Source organism: Arachis stenosperma, chromosome 2, assembly GCF_014773155.1.
Source record: "Arachis stenosperma cultivar V10309 chromosome 2, arast.V10309.gnm1.PFL2, whole genome shotgun sequence".
Taxonomy (NCBI): domain Eukaryota; kingdom Viridiplantae; phylum Streptophyta; class Magnoliopsida; order Fabales; family Fabaceae; genus Arachis; species Arachis stenosperma.
The window spans coordinates 26,063,148-26,079,233 of NC_080378.1; the positions used below are offsets into that span (position 1 = coordinate 26,063,148).

General features: G+C 37.7%; 1 non-coding gene across 1 annotated transcript; it reads left to right on the forward strand.

The window, feature by feature from the left end:
• The first annotated feature begins 6,658 nt into the window (after positions 1-6,658).
• Positions 6,659-6,766, forward strand: LOC130965029 (small nucleolar RNA R71). The gene has a single exon (XR_009081088.1). It is a non-coding gene; the product is annotated as a small nucleolar RNA R71 (small nucleolar RNA).
• The last annotated feature ends 9,320 nt before the right edge of the window (positions 6,767-16,086 follow it).

Genomic DNA, 16,086 nt, shown 5'->3' on the forward strand with positions numbered 1-16,086 from the left:
TCTATTCTAAACAATTAAACAACTAATAGTTGTTAATAACAGTCAATCTCCGACAACGGCGCCAAAAATTTAGTGTGGTATTTTAAAACGCACAAACTAACCGGCAAGTGCACCGAATCGTACCAAGTAATACCTTACGTGAGTAAGGGTCGATCCCACAAGGATTGATGAATCAAGCAACAATGATTGATTGATTGGCTTAGTTAGGCCAACAGAAAAGAGTGTTTGAATGTTCAAAAGGTTTAAGTTCGAACTCAGAATATCAAAAGGATAGACAAATAAATAAGTTGGGAATAAAATATGGAGAAAACAGTTAAGGCTTTGGAGTTATCTATTTTTCGGATTGATTTTTTCTTACTAACTATTTTAATCATGCAAGATTTAATTCATGGCAAATTATATGTGACTAGACCCTAATTCCTTAGACCTTCCTAGTCTCTTCTAAAATTCATTAACTGCAAATTTCTTGGTCAATTAATTTCAATTAGAGGGTGATGATCAAATTCCAGTTTATATGCCACAAGAATCCTAATTATCCAAAAATAAAGGGATTATATATCACGTATCTCGTTAAATACAAACAATTAGAAATTCAGGATAATATGTTTTCAAGCTGTTGTTCAAGTAAAGAGCATTTCCAAGTTATACAAGAACTCAATTAGAACATGGGTCATACTTCCGTTCCACGGTTCTACCAAAATTCATAAAATAAAGAACAAAAACAATTATTGAAATATAAATCAAAACATAAATTAAATTAGAAAGAGAAAATGAATCAATCCATACAATAGACAGAGTTCCTAACCTTAACAGCAGAGGTTTAGTTGCTCATGGAATGTGGAATGTAAGTTTGTATAGAATTCCCTAATGGAATCTCCCTGATGGAATCTCTCCAATAGAAGAAAAGTCTCTCCTTTTTTAATAACTAATCCTAATAAATTTAAAATATAATATCTAAAATTAAAATAATATCTTTTCCTATTTTCAAATTCAAATTTGAATTTAAATCAGAATTAACTAATTACTCCGCGTCTTGTAACGTGATGACCACTTGGCTTCACTGGATCCGTGCCTAACTTGGGTGCTAAAATGGGGTCCAGAAATCACTCCCAGCGGTGTCTGCGTTTTCTGCACGTGGCGCATGTCACGCGTACGCGTCGATGGCCTTTTTCACGAGTCACGCGCATGCATCACTGAGAAAATCTTCAAATCACGCGTACGCGTCAGTCACGTGCACGCGTCGCCATGGAAAGTGGTGCACGAAATTGTGATCAATACTTTTCAAAACATAAACAATCCCTAGTAATGGCTCCAAAGACTTGGTGCTCAATACCATGGCATAAACACAACTTTGCACAACTAACCAGCAAGTGCACTGTGTCGTCCAAGTAATACCTTACGCGAGTAAGGGTTGATCCCACGGAGATTGGTGGTATGAAGCAAGCTATGGTCATCTTGTAAATCTCAGTCAGGTAGACTCAAATGGGTATAGTGATAAATGACTAAAGCATAAAGATAAAGATAGAGATACTTATATATATCATTGGTGTAAGAGCTTCAGACAAGCGTATGAAGATGCCTTCCCTTCCATCTCTCTGCTTTCCTACTGCCTTCATCCAATCCTTCTTACTCCTTTCCATGGCAAGCTCGTGTAGGGTTTCACTGTTGTCAGCAGCTACCTCCCATCCTCTCAGTGAAAATACGTCCCTAATGCTCTGTCACAGCATAGGCTAATCATCTGTCGGTTCTCGTTCAGGCCGGAATAATATCCATTGATACTTTTGCGTCTGTCACTAACGCCCTAGCCTGCTAGGAGTTTGAAGCACGTCACAGTCATTCAATCATTGAATCCTACTCAGAATACCACAGACAAGGTGAGACCTTCCGGATTCTCTTGAATGCCGCCATCAGTTCTTGCCTATACCACGAAGACTCTGATCTCACGGAATGGCTGGCTCGTTTGTCAGGCGAGCACTCGGTTGTCAGGCGATCAACCATGCATCGTGTATCAGTAATCCACGAGATATTCACTAAGCCTCGCATGCTTGTAGAACAAGAATGGTTGTCAGTCACCTTGTTCATAGGTGAGAATGATGATGAGTGTCAATCATCACCTTCATCAAGTTGAAGAACAAGTGATATCTTGGACAAAGAACAAGCGGAATTGAATAGAAGAACAATAGTAATTGCATTAATACTCGAGGTACAGCAGAGCTCCACACCTTAATCTATGGTGTGTAGAAACTCCACCGTTGAAAATACATAAGAACAAGTTCTAGGCATGGCCGTGAGGCCAGCCTCCCAATGAGGGTTCAATCATCAAAACATGATCAAAAGATGAAAATACAATAGTAAAAGGTCCTATATATAGAGAACTAGTAGCCTAGGGTGTACAGAGGTGAGTAAATGACATAAAAATCCACTTCCGGGCCCACTTGGTGTGTGCTTGGGTTGAGCAATGAAGTAATTTCGTGTAGAGACCTTTTCTGGAGTTAAACGCCAGCTTTCATGCCAGTTTGGGCGTTTAACTCCAAGTTTTATGCCAGTTCCGGCGTTTAACGCTGGAATTTCTGAGGCCGAATTGCTACGCCGGTTTGGGCCATCAAATCTTGGGCAAAGTATGGACTATTATATATTTCTGGAAAGCCCAAGATGTCTACTTTCCAATGCCGTTGAGAGCGCGCCAATTGGGCTTCTGTAGCTCCAGAAAATTCACTTCGAGTGCAGGGAGGTCAGAATCCAACAGCATCTGCAGTCCTTTTTGGTCTCTGGATCAGATTTTTGCTCAGGACCCTCAATTTCAGCCAGAAAATACCTGAAATCACAGAAAAACACACAAACTCATAGTAAAGTCCAGAAAAGTGAATTTTAATTAAAAACTAATAAAAATATACTTAAAACTAACTAAAAGATACTAAAAACATACTAAAAACAATGCCAAAAAGCGTACAAATTATCCGCTCATCACAACACCAAACTTAAATTGTTGCTTGTCCTCAAGCAACTGAAAATCAAATAAGATAAAAAGAAGAGAATATACTATAGACTCCAAATTATCAATGAAACATAGCTCCAAATTAGATGAGCGGGACTAGTAGCTTTTTGCCTCCGAACAGTTTTGGCATCTCACTTTATCCTTTGAAATTCAGAATGATTGGCTTCTTTAGGAACTCAGAATCCAGATAGTGTTATTGATTCTCCTAGTTAAGTATGATGATTCTTGAACACAGCTACTTATTGAGTCTTGGCCGTGGCCCAAAGCACTCTGTTTTCCAGTATTACCACCGGATACATACATGTCACAGACACATAATTGGGTGAACCTTTTCAGATTGTGACTCAGCTTTGCTAAAATCCCCAATTAGAGGTGTCCAAGGTTCTTAAGCACACTCTTTTTGCCTTGGATCACAACTTTATTTCTTTCTTTTTCTTTTTCTTTTTCTTTCTCCCCCCTTTTTTTTCCGTTTTTCTCCTTCTTCTTCTTTTTTTTTTTTTTTTTTGTATTCACTGCTTTTTCTTGCTTCAAGAATCATTTTTATGATTTTTCAGATCCTCAGTAACATGTCTCCTTTTTCATCATTCTTTCAAGAGCCAACAATTTTAACATTCATGAACAACAAATTCAAAAGACATATGCACTATTCAAGCATACATTCAGAAAACAAAAAGTATTGTCACCACATCAAACTAATTAAGCTAGTTTTAAAGATGAATTTGAAATCTTGTACTTCTTGTTCTTTTGTGATAAAAACAGTTTTCATTTAAGAAAGGTGATGGATTCATATTCATAGCTTTAAGGCATAGACACTAAGACACTAATGATCATAAGACACAAACATGGATAAACATAAAGCATTAAAATTCGAAAAAAAAATAAAGAACAAGGAGATTAAAGAACGGGTCCACCTTAGTGATGGCGGCTCTTTCTTTCTCTTGAAGATCCTATGGAGTGCTTGAGCTCCTCAATGTCTCTTCCTTGTCTTTGTTGCTCCTCTCTCATGATCCTTTGATCTTCTCCAATTTCATGGAGGAGGATGGCATGTTCTTGGTGCTCCACCCTTAGTTGTCCCATGTTGGAACTTAATTTTCCTAGGGAGGTGTTAATTTGCTCCCAGTAGTCTTGTGGAGGAAAGTGCATCTCTTGAGGTATCTCAGGGATTTCTTGATGAGAGGGGTCTCTTGTTTGCTCCATCTTCTTCTTAGTGATGGGCTTGAGGTCATGCCTTCTCAGTTGAACCGGCTTTGGATGCCATAAATGGTTATGGAAAAACAAAAAGCAATGCTTTTACCACACCAAACTTAAAAGGTTTGCTCGTCCTCGAGCAAAAGAAGAAAGAAGAGAGTAGAAGAAGAAGAAATGAGGAAGAAGGGAATGGCTTTGTGTTTCGGCTATTAGGGAAAGAAGTAGTGTTTTATGAAGGATGGATGTGAGTGGTGAAGAGAAAGAGATGTTGAGGTGATTGGTGAATGGGTGAAGAAGAAGAGAGAGTGGTGGGGTTGGTGGGGATCCTGTGGGGTCCACAGATCCTGAGGTGTCAAGGAAAAGTCATCCCTGCACCAATTGGCACTCAAAATTACGTTTTGAGGCATTTCTGGCGTTAAACGCCGGGCTGGTGCCCATTTCTGGCGTTTAACGCCAGGTTCTAGCCCTTTCCTGGCGTTTAACGCCAGTCTGGTGCCCCTTTCTGGCGTTAAACTCCCAGAATGGTGCCAGACTGGGCGTTAAACGCCCATCTGCTAGGCTTACTGGCGTTTGAACGCCAGCAGCATCTTCCTCCAGGGTGTGCTGTTTTTCTTCCTGTTTTTCATTTTGTTTTTGCTTTTTTCATTGATTTTGTGACTTCTTATGATCATCAACCTACAAAAAACATAAAATAGCAAAGGAAAATAGATTAAATATATCATTGGGTAGCCTCCCAACAAGCGCTTCTTTAATGTCAGTAGCTTGACAGAGGGCTCTCATGGAGCCTCACAGATACTCAGAGCAATGTTGGAACCTCCCAACACCAAACTTAGAGTTTGAATGTGGGGGTTCAACACCAAACTTAGAGTTTGGTTGTGGCCTCCCAACACCAAACTTAGAGTTTGACTTTGGGGGCTCTATTTGTCTCTGATTTGAGGGAAGCTCTTCAAGCTTCATCTCCATGGTGACAGAGGGATATCCTTGAGCCTTAAACACCAAGGATTTTTCATTCACTTGAATGATCAGTTCACCTCTATCAACATCAATCACAGCCTTTGCTGTGGCTAGGAAGGGTCTGCCAAGGATGATGGATTCATCCATGCACTTCCCAGTCTCTAGGACTATGAAATCAGTAGGGATGTAATGGTCTTCAACTTTTACCAAAACATTCTCTACAAGTCCATGAGCTTGTTTTCTTGAGTTATCTGCCATCTCCAGTGAGATTCTTGCAGCTTGTACCTCAAAGATCCCTAGCTTCTCCATTACAGAGAGAGGCATGAAGTTCACACTTGACCCTAAGTCACACAGGGCCTTCTTGAAGGTCATGGTGCCTATGGTACAAGGTATGGAAAACTTCCCAGGATCTTGTCTCTTTTGAGGTAATTTCTGCCTAGACAAGTCATCCAGTTCTTTGGTGAGCAAAGGAAGTTCATTTTCCCAAGTCTCATTTCCAAATAACTTGTCATTTAGCTTCATGATTGCTCCAAGGTATTTAGCAACTTGCTCTTCAGTGACATACTCATCCTCTTCAGAGGAAGAATACTCATCAGAGCTCATGAAAGGCAGAAGTAAATCCAATAGAATCTCTATGGTCTCATTTTGAGCCTCAGATTCCCATGGTTCCTCATTGGGGAACTCAGAGGAGGTTGGTGCACGCCCATTGAGGTCTTCCTCAGTGGCGTCCACTTCCTCTCTTTCCTCTCCATATTCGGCCATGTTTATGGCTTTGCACTCTCCTTTTGGATTTTCTTCTGTATTACTTGGGAGAGTACTAGGAGGGAGTTCAGTAATTTTCTTGCTCAGCTGTCCCACTTGTCCTTCCAAATTTCTGATGGAGGACCTTGTTTCATTCATGAAACTTTGAGTGGTTTTGATTAGATCAGAGACCATTGTTGCTAAGTCAGAGGTATTCTGCTTAGAACTCTCTGTCTGTTGCTGAGAAGATGATGGAAAAGGCTTGTTATTGCCAAGCCTGTTTCTTCCACCATTATTGTTATTGAAACCTTGTTGAGGTCTCTCTTGATTCTTCCATGAGAAATTTGGGTGATTTCTCCATGAAGAATTATAGGTGTTTCCATAGGGTTCTCCTAGGTAATTCACCTCTTCCATTGAAGGGTTCTCAGGATCATAAGCTTCTTCCTCAGATGAAGCATCTTTAGTACTGCTTGGTGCATTTTGCATTCCAGACAGACTTTGAGAAATCAAATTGACTTGTTGAGTCAATATCTTGTTCTGAGCCAGTATGGCATTCAGAGTGTCAATCTCAAGAACTCCTTTCTTCTGACTAGTCCCATTGTTCACAGGATTCCTTTCAAAAGTGTACATGAATTGGTTATTTGCAACCATTTCAATCAGCTCTTGAGCTTCTGTAGGCATCTTCTTCAGATGAAGAGATCCTCCAGCAGAGCTATCCAAAGACATCTTGGATAGTTCAGAGAGACCATCATAGAAAATACCTATGATGCTCCATTCAGAAAGCATGTCAGAAGGACACTTTCTGATTAATTATTTGTATCTTTCCCAAGCTTCATAGAGGGATTCTCCATCCTTCTGTCTGAAGGTTTGGACTTCCACTCTAAGCTTACTCCATCTTTGTGGTGGAAAGAACTTTGCCAAGAAGGCATTGACTAGCTTTTCCCAAGAGTCCAGGCTTTCTTTAGGTTGAGAGTCCAACCATATTCTAGCTCTGTCTCTTACAGCAAAAGGGAATAGCATCAGTCTATAGACCTCAGGGTCTACCCTATTAGTCTTGACTGTGTCACAGATTTGCAAGAATTCAGCTAAGAACTGATGAGGATCTTCCATTGGAAGTCCATGGAACTTGCAATTCTGTTGCATTAGAGAAACTAATTGAGGCTTAAGCTCAAAGTTGTTTGCTCCAATGGCAGGGATAGAGATGCTTCTCCCATAGAAGTCGGGAGTAGGTGCAGTAAAGTCACCCAGCACCTTCCTTGCATTGTTGGCATTGTTGTTGTTTTCGGCTGCCATGTCTTCTTCCTCTTTGAAGAATTCGGTCAGGTCCTCTAAAGAGAGTTGTGTTTTGGCTTCTCTTAGCTTTCTCTTCAAGGTCCTTTCAGGTTCAGGGTCAGCTTCAACAAGAATGCCTTTGTCTTTGTTCCTGCTCATATGAAAGAGAAGAGAACAAGAAAATATGGAATCCTCTATGTCACAGTATAGAGATTCCTTGAGGTGTCAGAGGAAAAGAAAAATGGAAGACAGAGGTAGAAAATTCGAACTTATCAAAGAAGATGGAGTTCAAATTTTGCATTAAAGAATAGTGTTAGTCCATGAATAGAAGGATGTGAGAAGAAGGGAAGTAATTTTCGAAAATTTAAGTAAAAGATTTTGAAAACGTTTTGAAAAACACTTAATTGATTTTCGAAAATAAGAGTGGAAAAGAAATCAAGTGATTTTTGAAAAAGATTTTGAAATTAGAAATTAAAAAGATTTGATTGAAAACTTGTTTTGAAAAAGATGTGATTAAAAAGATATGATTTGAAAACAATTTTAAAAGATATGATTTGAAAACAATTTGAAAAGATATGATTTTAAAAATTAATGACTTGCCTAACAAGAAAAGATATGATTCAAACATAAAACCTTCCTTAACAGAAAAGGCAAAAAATGTTCAATCAAATCATTAATTGTTAGTAAGTATCTTTGAAAAAGGAAAGAAATTGATTTTGAAAACATTTGATTGAAAAGATATGATTTGAAAAAGATTTGATTTTGAAAAACTTTGAAAACTTGAAAAAAAATTGATTTTGAAAACAAAATCTTCCCCCTTGTGCCATCCTGGCGTTAAACGCCCAAACTACTACCCTTTTGGGCGTTAAACGCCCATCCAGGCACCCTGGCTGGCGTTTAAACGCCAGTCTGTCTTCTTCACTGGGCATTTTTGAATGCCCAGCTTTTTCTGTGTGATTCCTCTGCAGTATGTTCTGAATCTTCAATTCTCTGTATTATTGACTTGAAAAGACACAAATTAAAAATATTTTTGGATTTTTAATAATAAGGAATAATCAAAATGCAACTAAAATCAAATAATAATGCATGCAAGACACCAAACTTAGCAGTTTGTATACTACTGACACTATATGAGACACATAAACACTCAAGCCAATTGAATTCAAAGATTAGAACACAAAAATCATCAAGAATTACTTGAAGATCCTTAAGACACATGAATGAATGCATGCAATTGACACCAAACTTAAGATGAGACACCAGACTTAAGCAAGAAACATCAAATATTTTTGGTTTTTATGATTTTGTAATTTTTTGTGTTTTTCGAAAATTAAGTGGAAAAGGAAAATAAAGGTATCAAAATTCTTAATGAGAATTCCAGGAATCATGCAATGTTAGTCTAAAGCTTTAGTCTAAAGGAATTAGACATGGCCGGCCAAGCTTCAGCAGGACATTGCATTCAAGAGCTAAATTGATGAAAATCAATCAGCTTTGGTGATGATAAGAACATCACCTTGAAACACTAGAATTCATTCTTAAGAACTCTGAAGAAAAATGCCTAATCTAAGCAACAAGATGAACCGTCAGTTGTCCATACACAAACAATCCCCGGCAACGGCGCCAAAAACATGGTGCACGAAATTGTGATCAATACTTTTCAAAACATAAACAATCCCTAGTAATGGCTCCAAAGACTTGGTGCTCAATACCATGGCATAAACACAACTTCGCACAACTAACCAGCAAGTGCACTGGGTCGTCCAAGTAATACCTTACGCGAGTAAGGGTCGATCCCACGGAGATTGGTGGTATGAAGCAAGCTATGGTCATCTTGTAAATCTCAGTCAGGTAGACTCAAATGGGTATAGTGATAAATGACTAAAGCATAAAGATAAAGATAGAGATACTTATATATATCATTGGTGTAAGAGCTTCAGACAAGCGTATGAAGATGCCTTCCCTTCCGTCTCTCTGCTTTCCTACTGCCTTCATCCAATCCTTCTTACTCCTTTCCATGGCAAGCTCGTGTAGGGTTTCACTGTTGTCAGCAGCTACCTCCCATCCTCTCAGTGAAAATACGTCCCTGATGCTCTGTCACAGCATAGGCTAATCATCTGTCGGTTCTCGTTCAGGCCGGAATAATATCCATTGATACTTTTGCGTCTGTCACTAACGCCCTAGCCTGCTAGGAGTTTGAAGCACGTCACAGTCATTCAATCATTGAATCCTACTCAGAATATCACAGACAAGGTGAGACCTTCCGGATTCTCTTGAATGCCGCCATCAGTTCTTGCCTATACCACGAAGACTCTGATCTCACGGAATGGCTGGCTCGTTTGTCAGGCGAGCACTCGGTTGTCAGGCGATCAACCATGCATCGTGTATCAGTAATCCAAGAGATATTCACTAAGCCTCGCATGCTTGTAGAACAAGAATGGTTGTCAGTCACCTTGTTCATAGGTGAGAATGATGATGAGTGTCAATCATCACCTTCATCAAGTTGAAGAACAACTGATATCTTGGACAAAGAACAAGCGGAATTGAATAGAAGAACAATAGTAATTGCATTAATACTCGAGGTACAGCAGAGCTCCACACCTTAATCTATGGTGTGTAGAAACTCCACCGTTGAAAATACATAAGAACAAGGTCTAGGCATGGCCGTGAGGCCAGCCTCCCAATGAGGGTTCAATCATCAAAACATGATCAAAAGATGAAAATACAATAGTAAAAGGTCCTATATATAGAGAACTAGTAGCCTAGGGTGTACAGAGGTGAGTAAATGACATAAAAATCCACTTCCGGGCCCACTTGGTGTGTGCTTGGGTTGAGCAATGAAGTAATTTCGTGTAGAGACCTTTTCTGGAGTTAAACGCCAGCTTTCATGCCAGTTTGGGCGTTTAACTCCAAGTTTTATGCCAGTTCCGGCGTTTAACGCTGGAATTTCTGAGGCCGAATTGCTACGCCAATTTGGGCCATCAAATCTTGGGCAAAGTATAGACTATTATATATTGCTGGAAAGCCCAGGATGTCTACTTTCCAATGCCGTTGAGAACGCGCCAATTGGGCTTCTGTAGCTCCAGAAAATCCACTTCGAGTGCAGGGAGGTCAGAATCCAACAGCATCTGCAGTCCTTTTTGGTCTCTGGATCAGATTTTTGCTCAGGACCCTCAATTTCAGCCAGAAAATACCTGAAATCACAGAAAAACACACAAACTCATAGTAAAGTCCAGAAAAGTGAATTTTAATTAAAAACTAATAAAAATATACTAAAAACTAACTAAAAGATACTAAAAACATACTAAAAACAATGCCAAAAAGCGTACAAATTATCCGCTCATCAGAAAGCTTCAAATTATGCGCACGCGTCAGGCACGCGGGCGCGTCGCTCCTTGCTGCCATCTCCTTTGATTCTTGTGTTGCAAAAACTCCATCAAATCCAGCTGAATGCTATCTAAAATAAATAAAATTGCAAAAGACTCAGAGTATCATTCATATTAGCTAAAAGATAATTAATTATTTATTAAACTCAACAATTTAGATTCAAATTCATTAGGAAAAAATAGAAAAGATGCTCACGCATCAATATACATATATGTTATTATATATATATATATATATATATATATATATATATATATATATATATATATATATATATATTTTAATATGAATTAAATATATTCTTGATGTGTGATTGTTGGTTTGATGATTATTGCTTGAATTTGAGTAATTTTGTGCTTGAAATTTTGTTGAATCTCGTTGATTTTGATACTTTAAAGTTCGGCCATTTTAGATCCGGTAAGGATTGAACTATTTTTGATGTATTTGAGGACTGTTGTTAAGCTTGAATATTGAAAAAATTGATGAGATTTGGTGGTTGAAAGATTAAAATTAAATGCTGTGAAAAATTTGTAACAAAAAAAGGATTTAAATCAAGTATATATTTGAAAGATCACAAGAAGAGTTTGTATTTTTGAAAAGAATAGTTGTCACCAACACAAATATTATTTTTGAATATGAAAATATAATTTGATAAAAAATCAGGGTTAAATTTATAATTATATAAGTTTTCGGGTATTTTGGGTAACAAGTAAAATTCAGGGGTAAAATAGGTATTTTATAAAAGCTCAGGTTATTTTTATAAATATAAAAATACGCAAGGGTTCCAAATATAATTTTATAAAATATTAAGTTTTAAGAAAAGATATAAATATTATTTATTTACCATTTAATCTTTTCTATTTATATTATGGTTAATATTTTATTACGAATATTAATTAGTAAAGATATTATTAATATTATTATAAGTCAGAGAAGGACAAACAGAATAATTTTAAAAACTTTAGAGAACGCAGACTTAATTAAAGTATTTTATAATTCTTTTCCATAAGACACTTAGAGAAAGACGAGTGAATAATGCGAATATAAATTATATTGTGAAATGATAAGAAAGAAAAGAAAGAAGGAAAGAACGAAAAGAAAATGAGATAAGTAAAGATATGGTGGTGAGCCCATTAAGATTTGCTTTTCAGAGATACATCGGCCACTCCAGGCCAGGAGATGGTCGCACCTATAAGACAGGGGTTGCTTACAGAGGTTATGTTTGCATACATCAGCTCAAGAGAATCGCACCTGTAAGATAGAGGTTGCTTACAAAGGTTATGACACTGGAAGCCAAACTCAGACAAAGGTTGTTGAGTTAAGTGAAAATATAATTTAATAAATAACAGAGAACAAAAGAATTAAAGGAATGAAATAATATATTAATTAAAGGGATCTCTACCGCAGTAGAGTAGAGAGCAAAGATTGAAAAGAAATTGAGTGTTATTTGGGCCTAAGTGCCAAGTGTCTAGTGGGGACGACGATATGTAACACTCACTTGATATTATAAGGACGGCTCAGTGAGGACGGCGATATGTAATGCTCATTGGAAACCGAAAGGAAAGTTCTCCCATGAGGACGGTGATGCGTAACGCTCATGGAGGGGACGTTGGCTGAGATAAGGATGACAGTACAAAATGCTTATCTCAAGACCAGTGTTGGGAATCAGACAACAAATCGACACATGAGCTCATAGCCTGTATAGGACTAGACATGCATCATACTTGTTTGCGCATACTTGTTGTGATTATGTTTTCATGATTGTGTGTGCTTGTGATTGGAATCTATGTTCTGTAATTGCTCTCTGATTTGTGTTTCTCTTGTATTGTTTGTGCCTATGATTGATTCTATTTTGTGATTGAGTTTTGATGGTGATTTGTTTGAATTGGACCGTAGACCGAGTTGATTCGATTTAGGCCGAAGGCCATGACTGGAAGGATCAGCGGTAAGCTTTGGTTAAAATGGTTTCTTAGTAAGCGGTGAAATATATGAAATGTCATTTTGCGTGAAATTTTTATAATGAAAATATGAGTTTCAAATTTGAATAATGAACTTAACTTCTAACCCCGACCCTACTAAGAACTCTCCATTTCTTACCCCTTATCTCCACCCCTTTCAGCTACAGCCTACAGGTACGAAGGCTTAGTGTGGAACTACAAGAGCATAGAAGATTCTGTTTACAAGTTGAGTTGTTAAATTTTATTTTTTTCTCGTCATTTATTATATTAGATTTTTAGAGGGGTAGGAATTGTATTTGAGGATCTTTAAGTAAGTCTATGTATATAATACTACTGGATATATATAATTTTGTGATTAAATGATTTTAGAGTACCGACTCTTCGTTTCTTGGTGAAAGTTTTGGTTCATATTCGTGAATGCTCAATATTAAATAAAAATAATAAAGAATAAAAAGGTTTAGAGGTAAGTAACGCCTGAGATTTTATTACGATTATGAGGTGCTAAAAATTAGGGTGTTACATTACATATATATTAATACATACAAACATAACATATGTAATGTTAATTAAAATATAATAAATACATAATTATGTATTAAAACATAAATAGATAATACAAAATTAAGTATTACCACATAATTAACTATGTATTTATAAATTAATACATAGTTAATACATAATTAGGTATTAATACATAATGAGATAATATTATGTATGTATTAATCAACAATTATGTATTCATTGCATAGGTAATACATACATATATAGATTATATCACTACAAGAAAAAGCGTGTTTTTGGACGCCAAAAATCGACGGCTATTTCTGCCGTTGATAATTTTCGACGGCCTGCTGTCGATATTACTAAAAAAATAATTAAAAATAAAAAATATTAAAATCGACAGGCTAGTCGTCGATATTTTTATAATGCATTAATTTATTTCCCTATTATCGTTATATTATAGGCGAACTAGAAGTCGAAAATAAAATCGACGAATATGGCGTCTATTTTATTATTTTATATATCGACAATTTTGCCGTGGGGATAAATTTAAACGGTCTAGATTACTTTCTAAAATGGGATGAACGGTCTAAATTTAATCTATATAATAGACGCTATATGTGTTATTTTTTTATATTAAAATCGACGAATATTGATGACAAGTCATCATATACCCATTTTTCAAGCTAATTTCACTTGTTTTGTTAGCATTTATGCACTTTCTTGCATCTTAAGTAAGTGATTTGGAGTGAAAATGCATAACTTCTTTAAATCAAACAACCACCATGAAATTAATGTTAAATCATGAGGTTTAAGCTAATTTTAATTGAATTTTAATTGATTTATAAGCCTCTTGAATTTAGTGATACTTTGAGTGGTTGTTTTGGTTTATTGTAGGTGAAGAAAAGAATAAAAGAGAAAAGCGTGGCCTAAGGAAGTGTGGCCCAAGGAGAAGAAAGTGTGGTCAAAGAGAGAAGAAGTGTGCCGCATGCAATGGGGGAGGCAAGCATTGCCCTCCACAAGGGCACACTGCCCTCTAGGAGGGCAACATAAGGGAACCAAGCATGAAAGGCAACTCTGCCCTGCCCACTACAAGGGCAGAGCACAAATCTGTGCCTTGGAATCAAGAGGAACAAAACCTTGCCCTGCCCTCCACAAGGGCAGTATCGGGCTCACCAAGGAAGAAAATCAAAGGAAAAATGCCTATGATGCTTGCCACAAGAGTTGAACACGGGACCATGAGGAAGCAAGGAACTAAGGTCCATTATAGTGCCAAGAAAGCCAAGGGAAATGAGTAGCGTGCGTTCCAGCCATGTCTCGAACGCGAGACATCAAAGTGGGAACACTGCCCTGCCCTCCGCGAGGGCAGGGCAGGATTTTGTTGTGGCACGCACAGACGCACCAAACTGGCACACCAAGGCACGATTCTGGCAGCACCAACAGCCCACCACAGCACGATTCTGGCACACCACAGCACGATTCTGGCGCACCAATTTTTCCTGCCCTGCCCTCCGCGAGGGCAGGGCAGCATTCTGCGCACCAAGCCTGCACCACGCCGCACCAAACACCAAATCCTGCCCTGCCCTCCGCAAGGGCAGGGCAGCCTCCTGGAAGCAACTTCTCATGGGCCGAAAATTGAATTAAAAATCCAATTTAATTCAATTCTTCACCAAATCAAAAGTCCATCCAAATCCCAAGATCCAAGAATAGAAAGTGTATAAATAGGAGTTAGTTTGATGTAATTAGGAACCTTTACTTTCACTTTTGAACTTTTACTTTTCACCTTTTACTTGATTTTTGAATTTCATACTTCCTGGGGAGCTTTGAATTCTGCAAATTCTCTTGGTGACTTCACTGAGAATTCAGAGAATTGGGGAGGAGAATTGATCTCTCTTCTTCCTCGTTCTTGCTGGAGCACTTTTATTTTTTTGTGTTTTGAGTTTTGGGTGTGAAGAGTTGAGGAACTTCTGTCTCAACCTCCATTCCAAAATCTCTTTAATTCTTTTCTGCATAATTAAATTGAATTTCACTTTCCTTTACTGCTTCTTCTTCTATTTCTTGTTAATTGCTTTGAGAACTTGGATCTAGGAAGGTAATTGAGATCTAGGCTCTGCTACCTAGTCTCTTGAACCCTGAGATCCCAATTTACGTTTGGTTCTTCTGTGAACCTCTGCTGCACTTTAATTTCCATTTCTGTTTGAACTTTAGTTTATTTCAATTCATCTTCTACTTAATTAATTGTTGCAATTTACTCTCTCTTTGTTTAGATTCTGCAATCCCAGTCCTCAAATCCCTTTTACATTCAAGCAATTTACATTTCTTGCCATTTAAGTTACTGCAATTTACATTTCTTGCACTTTAAGTTTCGGTCATTTACTTTCTTGTTCTTTAAGATTCAGCAAGTTTATTTTCCTGTTCTTTAATTTACTGCAATTTGCCCTTCCCCCTTTACATTTACTGTCATTTACTTCCTGTTAAACACAAATCACTCAACCAATACTTAATTCGCTTGACTAAACCAACCACTAAACTAAAATTGCTCAATCCTTCAATCCATGTGGGATCGACCTCACTCATGTGAGTTATTATTACTTGATGCGACCCGGTACACTTGCCGGTGAGTTTTGTGTCGGATCGTTTTCCGCACATCAAGTTTTTGGTGCCGTTGCCGGGGATTGAAATAGATTGACAATGATTAAGTGAAGTGGAGGTCTAGATTAAGCACTTTTTCTTTTCTGTTTCTCTAACACACTAACTGTTTGAATTTTTACTTAAACTAACTAAAACCTCACTCTAGCAATAGATTGAAGTTTTATTGATTTTCTGGGTCTGCGTGTTTATTGTTGTGTGTTTGTATGTCAGGTACAGGAAGATCTTCACCTATCCTCTCTGAAATTGACCAAAGAACTCTTCGAAGAATAAGAAGAGCTGAAAGAGGAAAGAACGTTATTGGAGAGGAAGAATCTGAGGAGGAATTCCAAGAGATGGAAGGAGATCTCAATCAACCAGGAGAAGGAGCCAACAATAACCAACAACAACGAAGAGTCTTGGCTTCATACACATTTGCAAATGCTAGACACTGTGGGAGTAGCA